The sequence below is a fragment of the Spermophilus citellus genome, assembly GCF_964194105.1.
Source record: "Spermophilus citellus genome assembly, chromosome: 17".
Lineage (NCBI taxonomy): Eukaryota > Metazoa > Chordata > Mammalia > Rodentia > Sciuridae > Spermophilus > Spermophilus citellus.
Genome location: NC_138199.1, coordinates 60450903 through 60463772, shown reverse-complemented (window position 1 = coordinate 60463772; position 12870 = coordinate 60450903). Strand labels below are relative to the sequence as shown.

General features: G+C 42.8%; 2 long non-coding RNA genes across 2 annotated transcripts in view; one reads left to right on the top strand and one right to left on the bottom strand.

Annotated features, from left to right (window-relative positions):
- Positions 1-12870, top strand: part of LOC308636787 — a 532023-nt gene that overhangs the window by 306281 nt on the left and 212872 nt on the right. The gene's annotated exons all lie outside the window — the stretch shown is intronic.
- LOC308636788 overlaps positions 1-12870 on the bottom strand; it is a 682020-nt gene that overhangs the window by 529496 nt on the left and 139654 nt on the right. The gene's annotated exons all lie outside the window — the stretch shown is intronic.

Here is a 12870-nt window from a genome sequence, read left to right as displayed (position 1 = left end):
AGTGTAAAAAAGGACTGGGATGTGGTTTGGTGGTTAAGTGCCCCTGGTTTCAATCCCCGGTACCAAAAGGAAAGAAAGGTCTGGGGATGTCGCTCAGTGGTAGAGCACTTGCCTAGAGGATGGGAAGCCCTGGGTTCTGTCCTCAGCACCACAACAAATAAATTCAAATTCAAGCCCTCAATAATTGGATTCAAGCCCTGGGAAAAATTATTTTAATCAATTTTCACAATCATGTTATGTTTATAAAGCCCAGTAACATACTTTTCTCAAGTTCTTTCACTGAGTTCTGTATTGCCATGTTGCAACTAGTAATTGAGATTTTTAAAAAAATTTTTATTAGTTGCTCAAAACATTACAATGATCTTGACATGTCATACATTTGATTCAAATGGGGTACGTAATCTTAATCTTATTTTTCCACGTGTACAGATTGCAGGATCACATTGATTATATAGCCACGTTTATACATAGGGCCATACTAGTGTCTATTGTATTGTGCTGCTCTTCCTATCCCCCCTCCCCTCCCCTCTTTCTACCCAATCTACTATGACACGTTTCTCTCATTTTTCTTCCCCCCTCACACCATCTTATATGTAATTTTGTATAACAACGAGGGTCTTCTACCATCTTCCGTGCAATTCCCCTTCTCTCCCATTCCCACTCACTCTTGTCCCTATTTAATGGTAATCATCTTCTCTTGCTCTTTCTCCCTGCTCTGTTTTGAGTTGCCCCCCTTATATCAAAGAAGACATTCTGCATTTGTTTTTTAGGGATTGGCTAGCCTCACTTAGCATAATCTGCTCTAATGCCATCCATTTCCCTTGCAAATGCCATGATTTTGTTGTTTTTTAATGCTGAGTAATATTCCATTGTGTATAAATGCCACATTTTTTTTATCCATTCATCTGTTGAAGGGCATCTGGGTTGGTTCCACAGTCTAGCTATTGTGAATTGTGCTGCTATGAACATTGATGTAGCTGTGTCCCTGTTGTATGCTCTTTTTAGGTCTTTTGGGTAGAGTCCGAGAAGGGGAATAGCTGGGTCAAATGGTGGTTCCATTCCCAGCTTTCCAAGGAATCTCCATACTGCTTTCCAAATTGGCTGAACCAATTTGCAGTCCCACCAGCAATGTATAATTGTACCCTTTTCCCCACATCCTCGCCAACACTTGTTATTGTTTGACTTCATAATGGCTGTCATTCTTACTGGAGTGAGATGGTATCTTAGAGTGGTTTTAATTTGCATTTCTCTGATTGCTAGAGATGGTGAGCATTTTTTCGTGTATTTGTTGATTGATTGTATATCCTCCTCTAAGAAGTGTCTGTTCAGATCCTTGGCCCATTTGTTGATTGGGTTATTTGTTTTCTTGTTTAATTTTTTGAGTTCTTTGTATACTCTGGAGATTAGAGCTCTGTCTGAAGTGTGAGGGGTAAATATTTGTTCCCAGGATGTATGCTCCCTATTTACCTCTCATTGTTTCTTTTGCTGAGAAAAATCTTTTTAGTTTGAGTATGTCCCATTTGTTGATTCTTGATTTTAACTCTTATGCTATAGGTGTCCTATTCAGGAATTTGGAGCTTGACCCCATGAGATGGAGATTAGGGCCAACTTTTTCTTCTATTAGATGCAAAGTTCCTGGTTTGATTCCTAGCTCCTTGATCCATTTTGAGTTAACTTTTGTGCAAGGTGAGAGAAAGGGATTCAATTTCATTTTGTTGCATATGGATTTCCAGTTCTCCCAGCACCTTTTGTTGAAGATGCTATCCTTTCTCCATTGCATGCTTTTAGCACCTTTGTCTAATATAAGGTAGTTGTAATTTTGTGGATTGGTCTCTGTGTCCTCTATTCTGTACCATTAGTCTACCTGCCTGTTTTGGTACCAGTACCATGCTGTTTTTGTTACTATTGCTCTGTAATATAGTTTAAAATCTGGTATCGTTATACCGTCAGTTTCACTCTTCCTGTTTAGAATTGCTTTTTCTATTCTGGGTCTTTTATTTTTCCAGATGAATTTCATGATTGCTTTTTCTATTTCTTCGAGGAATGCCGTTGGTATTTTGATTGGCATTGCATTAAACCTATAGAGTACTTTTGGTAATATGGCCATTTTAATGATACTAGTTCTGCCTATCCATGAACAAGGTAAATCTTTCTACCTTCTAAGGTCTTCTTCTATTTCTCTCTTTCGGGTTCTGTAGTTTTCACCTCTTTTGTTAGGTTGATTCCCAAGGTGTTTTTTTTTGTTGTTGTTGTTTTTTTTTTTTTTTTTTTTTTTTTTGAGGATATTGTGAATAGGGTGGTTGTTCTCATTACCATTTCAAAGGATTTGTCACTGATATACAGGAATGCCTTTGATTTATGCGTGTTGATTATATATCCTGCAACTTTGCTGAATTCATTTGACTAGCTCTAGAAGTTTCTTGGTAGAACCTTTTGGGTCTGCTAGGTATAGGATCATGTCATCCAAAAATAGTGATAATTTAAGTTCTTCTTTTCCTATCTTTATGCCTTTAATTTCTTTCATCTGTCTAATTGCTCTGGCCAGTGTTTCGAGAACTATGTTGAACAGAAGTGGTGAGAGAGGGCATCCCTGTCTTGTTCCAGATTTTAGAGGGAATGCCTTCAATTTTTCTCCATTCAGAATGATGCTAGCCTGAGGCTTAGCATAGATAGCTTTTACAATATTGAGGTATGTTCCTGTTATCCCTAGTTTTTCTAGAGTTTTGAACATAAAGGGATGCTGTACTTTGTCGCATGCTTTTTCTGCATCTATCGAGATGATCATATGGTTCTTATCTTTAAGTCTATTGATGTGGTGAATAACATTTATTGATTTTCATATATTGAACCAGCCTTGCATCCCCGGGATGAATCCTACTTGATCATGATGCACGATCTTTTTGATGTGTTTCTGTATGCCATTTGCCAGAATTTTATTGAGGATTTTTGCATCTATGTTCATTAGAGATGTCGGTCTGTAGTTTTCTTTCTTTGAAGTCTTTGTCTGGTTTAGGAATTAGGGTGATGTTGGCCTCGTAGAATGAATTTGGAAGTTCTCCCTCTTTTTCTGTTTCCTGAAATAGCTTGAAAAGTATTGGTAGTAGTTCTTCTTTAAAGGTTTTGTAAAACTCTGCTGTATACCCATCCGGTCCTGGGCTTTTCTTGGTTGGTAGTCTTTTGATGGCTTCTTCTATTTCCTCAATTGATATTGGTCTGTTTAGGTTGTGTATATCCTCCTGACTCAATCTGGGCAGATCATATGACTTAAGAAATTATCGATGTCTTCACTATCTTCTATTTTATTGGAGTATAAAGTTTCGAAATAATTTCTAATTATCTTCTGTATTTCTGTAGTGTCTGTTGTGATATTGCCTTTTTCATCCCGTATGCTAGTAATTTGAGTTCTCTCTCTTCTCTTCGTTAGCATGGCTAAGGGTCTGTCGATATTATTTTTTTAAAGAACCAACTTTTAATTTTGTCAATTTTTTCAGTTTCATTGATTTCAGCTCTGATTTTAATTATTTCTTGCCTTCTACTACTTTTGCTATTGTTTTGCTCTTCTTTTTCTAGGGTTTTGAGATGAAGTGTGAGATCATTTATTTGTTGGTTTTTTCTTTTTTTAAGGAATGAACTCCAAGCAATGAATTTTCCTCTTAGAAATGCTTTCATTGTGTCCCATAGATTCTGATATGTTGTGTCTGTTTTCATTTATCTCTAAGAATTTTTTAATTTCCTCTTTGATGTCTTCTGTAACCCATTGATCATTCAGTAACATATTGTTCATTCTCCAAGTGATATAGGATTTTTCCTTTCTTCTTTTATTGTTGATTTCCAGTTTTATTCCATTATGATCAGATAAGATGAATGGTATTATCTCTACTCCTTTATAATTTCTAAGAGTTGCCCTGTGACATAATATATGGTCTATTTTTTAGAAGGATCCATGTGCTGCTGAGAAAAAAGTGTAACCGCTTGATGTTGGGTGGTATATTCTATGTATGTCAATTAAGTCTAGGTTATTAATTGTATTATTGAGTTCTATAGTTTCTTTATTCAACTTTTGTTTGGAAGATCTGTCCAGTGGTGAGAGAGGTGTGTTGAAGTCTCCCATAATTATTGTATTGTGGTCTATTTGACTCTTGAGAAGAGTTTGTTTGATGAACATAGCTGCACCATTGTTTGGGGCATATATATTTATGATTTTTATGTCTTGTTGGTGTATGGTTCCCTTGAGCAGTATGTAGTGTCCTTCTTTATCCCTTTTGATTAACTTTGGCTTGAAGTCTATTTTATTTGATATGAGTATGGACACTCCTGCTTGCTTCCAAGGTCCATATGAGTGATATGATTTTTCCCAACCTTTCACCTTCAGTCTTTGTATGCTTTTTCCTATCGGATGCATCTCCTGTAGGCAGCATATTGTTGGATCTTTTTTTTTTTTTTTTTATCCATTCTACTAGCCTGTGTCTCTTGATTGGTGAGTTTAAGCCATTGACATTTAGGTTTACTGTTGAGATATGATTTGTACTTCCATCCATATTTGTTTATTTATGTTACTTAACATGTTTTGTTTTTCCTCTTTGATTATTTTTTTCCTTTACTGTACTACCTCCCACTGTTGGTTTTCATTGTTAAAAATTGGTTTCATTTTTAAAAATTTTTTTGTTACATATGGATATAATATTTTTGTTTATTTTTATGTGCTGCTGAGGATCGAGCCCAGTGCCTCACATGTGCGAGGCAAGTGCTCTGCCACTGAGCCACAACCCAGCCCCTTGAGATTTTTTTTTAATAACTGAAACTTTTTAATAACTGAAATTTTATACATAGGAATTACGAATTTAAAAAGCCAGTGCATGGAGGTGTGCACCTGTAATCCCAGTGACCCTGGAGGCTGAGGTGGGAGTATTGCAAGTTCAAGCCAGCCTCAACAATTTAGTCAAGCCCTGAACAATTTTAATGAAACCCCGTCTCAAAATAAAATAAAGGGCTAAGCATGTGGTTCAATGGTAAAGCACCAGTAGGTTCAATCCCCAGTACAAAACAATAAAAAGCTGGCCAGGCGCAGTGGTACATGCCAGTAATCCCAGCAGTTCAGGAGGCTGAAGCAGGAGGATTACAGATTCAAAGCCAGCCTCATCAACTTGTGCAAGGCCCTACGCAACTTAGATTATGTCTCAAATTTTTTTTTAAAAAGCTGGGTACTTAGCTCAGTAGTAAAGCTCCCCTGGATCAATCCCCAATACCAAATAAATAAATCTAAAAGTCAGAGCAAGCACGGTAGCACATGCCACTAATGCTAGCTCCCCCAGAGACTGAAGCAGGAAGGTTATAAATTCAAGGTCAGCCTGGGCAATTTAGCCAGACTCTGTCTCAAAACTTAAAAAACGGGTAAGGGGATAGCTTAGTGGCAAAGCATTTCTGAGTTCAGTCCCCAACATGTACAAAAATAAATCTTAGTTCCCCGGACTTTAAGCCCTGTTGTCCCTCTATTCTGTATCTAAAGAATTGAAAGCACTGGCCAGACTTGGGCATACACCTCTAGTCTCAGGTACTAGGAAGGCTGGCTGTGGTTCATAATCAGCCTAAGCAATTTTTTTTTTTTTTAAAGAGAGAGTGAGGGGGGGGGTGGACAGAGAGAGAATTTTTTAATATTTATTTTTTCTTAGTTCTTCGGCGGACACAACATCTTTGGTTTTTTTGGTATGTGGTGCTGAGGATCGAACCCGGGCCGCATGCACGCTAGGCGAGCGCGCTACCGCTTGAGCCACATCCCCAGCCCAGCCTAAGCAATTTTAAAAGGCTGGGTGTGGTGACACACCCCCTGTAATTCCAGTTATTCGGGAGGCTGGGGCAGGAGAATTGTAAATTCAAGCCCAGTCTGGGCAACTTAGCATAGTCCTATCTCAAAATGAAAAAGTAAGTTGCAAGGGGACTGTCCCACTTCCCTGTGTTTTTTAATGTGTAATGTCTGTAACTGGAGAGATTACATTACATAATACAGGCATCAAAAGTAGAAGCACATGGTAACATCACTACCAACTACAGACCATTCACATTTTCTCAATAATGTCCTTACCACATAAAAGCTCATTGTGTTACATTTAATAATTCTATCTCGATCTCCTTTAGCCTGGAACAATTCTTCAGGCTTGCTCCCTTAACCTTGACATTGTAAGACTACAGGCTGTTTTATAAACTGTAAGATTTGTTGGTGTTTCCTCATGATTTGGTTCAGATTATGCATTTGGGGCAGTTATATCAAGTGATGTTGTATTCCTTTCATTGGTTTAGGTGATAATTTCCCTATTGGTGATGTCACTTAAACTATGTGATGTCTGCTGGGTCCCTGTTTTAATCAGCTTTTGTGTTGCTGTGACCAAAATACCCACCAAGAACAACTCAGAGGAGAAATCATTTATTGAGTGCTCATGATTTCAGAAGTCTTAGTCCATAGCTGGCTGTAGGCCCAACATAGGCAGCACGTCATGGCAGAAGGGCTGCTTGCCTCATGGTAGGGTCAGGAAACAGGGCAAGAGGCCACAGGAAAAAAGCACTTCTAGAGCATGTCTCCAGCCATGCCCCACTTGCCTACTAGAATGGACTTTCCAGGTTATAGCTCTCCTAATTAATGTTTCACCTTTGAATATACATAAATAGGACCTTTTGACAGATATCTCATATGTAAACCGTAACAGTCCCTGTCTATAAAGTTACTAATAAGTGTTCTGTAGGAAAATGCTTTGAGCCAGGCACAGTGGCGCATACATGTAATCCCAGGGACTTGGGAGGCTGAGACTAGAGAACCGCAAGTTCTATGCAGGCCTCAGCAATTTATCAAGATCCTGTCTCAAAAAGGCCTGGGAATGTGGCTCATTCCTTAAGGGCCTCTGGGCTCAATCACTGGTAACAAAAAAACAAAATGAGATTATAAATACCCTGTTCCTCATCAAATGTAAACCCCCCAGTTTCTTGGCTGAATTACTACTACAATGGTTGCCAAGTAATGAGTCCTATTCCCACTGTTCCTTCCACGTCTATTGGTTGGCATTCTAATGTAAGGAAGAGATTTCTTCACTCACTCACCTCAATATGGACTTATTTTTTTTTGTTTTGTTCATTGCTATTATTTTAATAACTCATATTGTTCGGATTTGGCGGAGGCTCCTTCAAACTGGCATCTGAGATCTGTTGAGATGTCCCTTTGAGCACTTAAAACACACATTGTTCCAGGATCATCTTGTCCTTTACTCCAGTCTGGAAACAGACATTGTTCCCAAGGAGTCCTGGTCTCGTGTGAGGTCTTTAGAAACTGAGCACTAACAGCATGCTTATTGCTACTGTGTTCTGCTCCCAGGCCATTCAGTAGATAGAGCTGGGATGTGTGTGGATACATACATACATCTTTACATTAAAATGTATTGAAAACAGTTCAAGTCAATACCTTTGATTCTAATCCAATTCCACAAGATTTATTCCTCTCCCTTTCAATACTTCCAACTCCCTTTTCCAACCACTCCTTTGATCCTTGGTGTCTTTATCTGCTGGGTCAGTCCTTCCTGTATCACCACTCTCCTTTTGCCATTGCCCTCTTCACCTAAGCTCTGACACTCCACATCAAACCACTGATGCCACTCACAATGCCCTGGGTCCAGTGTCCCTGCAGGGCCACCACCACCCTCCCGCCCTTGTGCCAATATCCACCTTGGTTGATTCCACAAAATGGGTTTTAAAGGTGGAAGGAACAGAGTTCCCATCTTTTCCATTACTCGATTTGAAAGAACGATCAAGGCTTGCCGTCAGAGAAAATGCCCGTTTATTGAGGCAGCTCTGCATATGATAGAGCCGGAGTAGGTCTGACGGTTGAAACAGTTTAACTGTTTAACGGTTTTGGCAGCTGGCATGGGGTGCTTTCTGATTGGAGGGTAAGGATCATGTGAGTCAGCAGGACTCACCATTGGATGGTGATGGGGAAGTTCTGATTGGTGGGTAAGGATCATGTGAGTTAGCAGGGCTCACCATTGGATGGCTCTTTTCAGGGGATGGGGAGGTTAGTCTTTGGAGCTGGGACTCCCAACATCCCCCCTCTTTGTTGTTATTAAATGAGAGTGGGTGTCAACTAATTCTGGCTGCTTCCTGCTGAGATGGGTAGTGTGGGAGAAAGAGGAGGGAAGTAAGGAACCCCCACAGGAGGGCAGAGAAGACCGGTATCAATGAAGGTTTCTTACCACCACAGATCCATGATGATGTCAGTCCATTCGGCATAGGGCTCAACTGGAGGTATTATCAGTAGCCAGGAGTTGATAATTCCTGAGGAGAAGCTGGTTAAAAGCTTGATTAGAAATTTTACCCACCTGAGTCTGAATGAACTTTATGATGGGGGAAGGAACAGGCACAGGGAGTTTTTATAGCCTAAATCTAATGGGGTCTCTGGGTCTGCAAGCTGCCTTGTTGGCACAAAGGGGGGTTAAGTGTTCAGCCTTGAGTGGGCTTGGGTGTTTGGGCTTGAAGCAAACAGGTGATAAAGAACCAGACAGAGGGTTTGAGAAGCCAGGTCATCCTGCAGCTAACTTTGGCATGCCCTGCAGACTAGCCTGTCCTGCACCTATCACCCTCAATTCCACTCTTTATTCCTAGTCCAATCTAGCTCCCTCCCCTCTCTATTAAGCCTGCTCTTCAAACTTTCTCCTACCTGGGTGTACCAGCTTGCTTCTCTCTTTGCCTTTCTCGAAGGCAGCCAAGGGAGGACGGTGGCCCATTGTTACCATATTTCCCTTTGGGAGCAGTCCGATCTCTCCAGGTTTTATGTGAAACACCTCAACTTTAATACTGATACTTGAAATTCTTATGAAACTGGGAGGATAAACAAAATACACATGTTCCTCCTTAGGCCCAGAAGGCAACTGGTAAAGTGCTCTCTTATGATCACACTTATTCAGGGGTCACCATGCTCTGGACACCTAAGTGGTTTGTCAGAAGGACAACACACAACGGTCCCACTACTGGCCAGATTCAAGCAAGTAGGGGGGTGTCTGGCTGGAGGGGGTCCTTAGGGTCACTTGCCTTGAATCTTCAGACATAGGGCAAAAAGAGGACCCAATAGGGGCCATAAATGAGGGGGAACATTGACAAGAGTACTTAATGATAGATGATGATCGTTGGCTCTTCTGATGAAGGTGTAGGAGTGCTGGGCGTAAGCCTGGAAATATGAATCCATGGGGTAAGTTGGTTATTAGGTAGTTTCAGTTTGGCCACTGAGGGTGTGCACATAATCACCTAAGCAGGGCCCTTCCATTTTGGTTTTAGAGAGCGCTTTTCCCCAGTGGGCAATAGTAAACAAGTTGACCAGGTGTTAAGGAGGTAGGGTTTTGAGAGAGACTGGGGTCAGGAAGGAGCCAGTCTTGATAGCACCAGGGTTCCAAGCGTAGATGGAAGAGGAGGGGCAGGGCATAGGTTTCAGAGATGGGTAGGGGTTCTGTAGGCAATCCGAGAGGAACGAGGGGATGGCCATACATGACTTCGAAAGGTGAGAGATTAGAAGGCTTTTTTGGCAAGGCCCTAATGGCAATAAAGCCAAGGGGAGCACCTTTACTCAGTCCAGGCTTAATTCCATGGTGAGCTTGGTGAGGGTCTCTTTAAGGGACCGATTGGTCCTTTCAACCTTTCTGGAAGCCTGGGGGTGGTAAGGACAATGAAAATGCCAAGGGAGTCATAGCACGTGAGCCAGTCCCTGAGTTATCTGTGAGGTGAATTCTGGGCCATTATCTGATTGGATAGAAGTGGGCATCCCAAAATGGGGGATTATGTGAGTAAGCAATAGATCAACTACCATAGAGGCCCATTTGTTAGAAGTGGAAAAGGCTTCAACCCATCCCGAAAAAGTATCTACCAATACAAGAAGATATTTTATGTTTTTTACATGTTAGTGAAATCAATCTGCCAGTCTGCAGCCAGGGTATGACTGTGGGCCTGATGAGAAGGGAAAGGTTTAGGTTTTATATAGCGGCTTGCCGAGGAGGGAGAAATTAGGAATCCAGGTCTGAAGTACCCAGCCAAACCCAAGAAGGTATTGGTTTTCTGGCAGATCTGACAAGCGGAAGTGATCTGTTGTAGGAGGGTCTTGTCGCGTGGGAAAGGATGAAAAAGGAGTGAAGGAAAGTAGTAAGACTCTGGATTAGAATGGAATAGAGAGTGAAGAAACTGGAAGAGTTGTTGGGGATCTTTGGGCCAATCCCCTGTGGTAACGAAGAGTAGCGGAGAGGAGGTAAAGCTCTGTGGGGCGGCTGATCTAGCCACTTGGTCGGCCTTGGAATTCCCCATAGTAGTAAGGGAGGAGTCAGTTTGGTGGGCCTTGCAATGGATTATTCCCAGTTGGGAAGGCAGCCTGGAGGCTCATAGTAGGTCAGAAATAAGTGTGGAATTAATGACTGCCATCCCTCTGGTGGACAATAGCCTCCTTTCTTTCCAAATGGCTGCGTGGGAGATCAGGATATGGAAGACGTATTTGTAATCTGTATATAGGGTGTTGAGAGCCACAGCCGAAGGGGCCCCAGCAAACTTCCAGGTGCCAGCAAACTTCCAGCTGCCAGCTGATGATTGGCTCACAGCGGCCCCAGCAAACTTCTAGCTGCCCAACTGATTGGCTCCTCTGTGGTGATGTTCATTGGGTTGTTTCCCCGCCCTTTCAGACCACAGAGCTGCTCATCGGGGGACTTTTTTTTTTTTTTCCAAAAGAAATGAACTTTATTTTTAGAACACACATGCCAAACCACACAGCTCTTCAGGAAAACCTTCAGAGCCCAACTGCCACCACCGGCTTCCCACAAGCCTCTCAACCTCCCCCACTCTTCCTGCTCTTGAGGCCGATTGGCTGGGTCACATGGGCGGAGCCAAAAAAGTCCCCCAATGAGCAGCTCCGTGGTCTGAAAGGGCGGGGAAACAACCCAATGAGCATCACCGCAGAGGAGCCAATCAGTTGGCAGCTAGAAGTTTGCTGGGGCCGCTGTGAGCCAATCATCAGCTGGCAGCTGGAAGTTTGCTGGCACCTGGAAGTTTGCTGGGGCCCCTTCGGCTGTGGCTCTCAACAATAGGAAGAGGATTTTTCCCTCTGATAGCTCACATGCCCTTGTGGCAGGTATGAGTTCAGTTTGTTGGTTGGTAGTATTGGGTGGGAGAGGTTTTGCCTCTATGATGGATGAGAGGGAAATGACAGCATACCCCGCCACTTTAACCCCTTTGTGTATAAAGGAACTACCATCTGAGAACCAGACGAGGTCCGAAGAGGGCAGGGGTCCCTCAGAAATGGTGGTAGGGCAGGGTAAAATTGTCTCTAATACCTCCAGGCATTTGTGGACGGGATCTTGTGAGGGAGAAGATGGGAGGAGGGAGGCAGGGTTTAATGAAGAGCAGGACTGAAAAGAGATGGAGGGATTTTTAAGGAATGAGACAAGGAGGGATAGAACCCTGGAAGGAGGAAGTGACTGTAGCCCCTTGAAAGTGAGGAAATCCTTTAGATAGTGAGGAGATGAAATGGATAGTGGGGACCAAAGATAAGCTTGTGTGTTTCTTTCTGAAGGTCATGGGCCGCTGCTAGGGCTCTGAGACATGGGGGCCAGCCCCTGACAGTGGGATCGAGCTGTTTGGATAGGTAGGCCACTGGTGCAAATGTGGGGCCATATTTCTGACCCAGAACGCCCAGACTTTGTCCCTGTTTTTCATGTACATAGAGGGTGAAGGGTCGGGAGAGGTTAGGGAGATGCAGGCAGGTGCCCGGAGGAGGGCCTTTTTAAGGATTGTAAAGGGCTTCCCTACTGTTGAGGATAGGGGTTCATCTTGGGGGCCCTTGGCCAGATTACATAGCGACCTGGCGAGGAGGAAGAAATTAGGAATCCAGGTCCTGAAGTACCCAGCCAAACTCAAGAAGGAGAGTATGTCATCTTTGGTCTTTGGTGTAGGTATAGACACAATAAGCTGTTTTCTGTCTACTGTAATGGCCTTTTTCCCTTGAGAGATAGAGAACCCTAGATATGTAACCTCTTTACATGCTATTTGGGCCTTTTGTGGAGAGGCCCGATATCCCTTTAAGGACAAGAAATTAAGTAGGAGAACTGTGTCATCTGTTGAGTGTCCTTTGGATGGGCTACAGAGGAGAAGATCATCAACATATTGCAAGAGGGTGGATTCAGGGCACTGGGGGTGAAAAGATTGGAGGTCGGAGGCCAAGGTTTGTCCAAAGAGGTGTGGACTATCTCAAAATCCCTGAGGAAGGACAGTCCAGGTTAGTTGTCGAGAATGTCTGGTGGTGGGATCTGTCCTGGTAAAGGCAAAAAGATCTTGTGATTTGGGGGCAAGGGGAATGGAGAAGAAAGCATCCTTTAAATCTGTGACCAAGAAGTGGGTGGCAGTGTGGGGGATCTGAGATAGCAGGGTGTATGGGTTGGGAACCAAAGGATGTATGGGCCTAACGGAGTTGTTGATGACTCCTAAGTCCTGAACTAAGCTATAGGACCCGTTGGGCTTTTCTACCACTAGTATGGGAGTATTGTAAGGGGAATGAGCAGGACGGAGGGACCCCTTGCTAAGAAGGTCCTGAATAATAGGTTGTAGGCCCAGAAGAGCTTTTGTGGACAGGGGTATTGAGCCTGATTGGGGAAGGTGTTAGGATCTTTGAGATGAATGTTAACTGGTGAGCAGGAAACGGTGGAGGGGGTGTGGGTATCCCATACAATTGGGTCAACCAAGTTCGTAGGGAAGGGGTCCTTTTTCATGTCAGTCTCACAAGTGGAGCAGAATGGCCAGTCTTCTGCCAAAAGGGCCAAAAAGGATGAACAGGCCGATTCTGGGGCCCTGACTGATGCCAGGAGCCTGGAT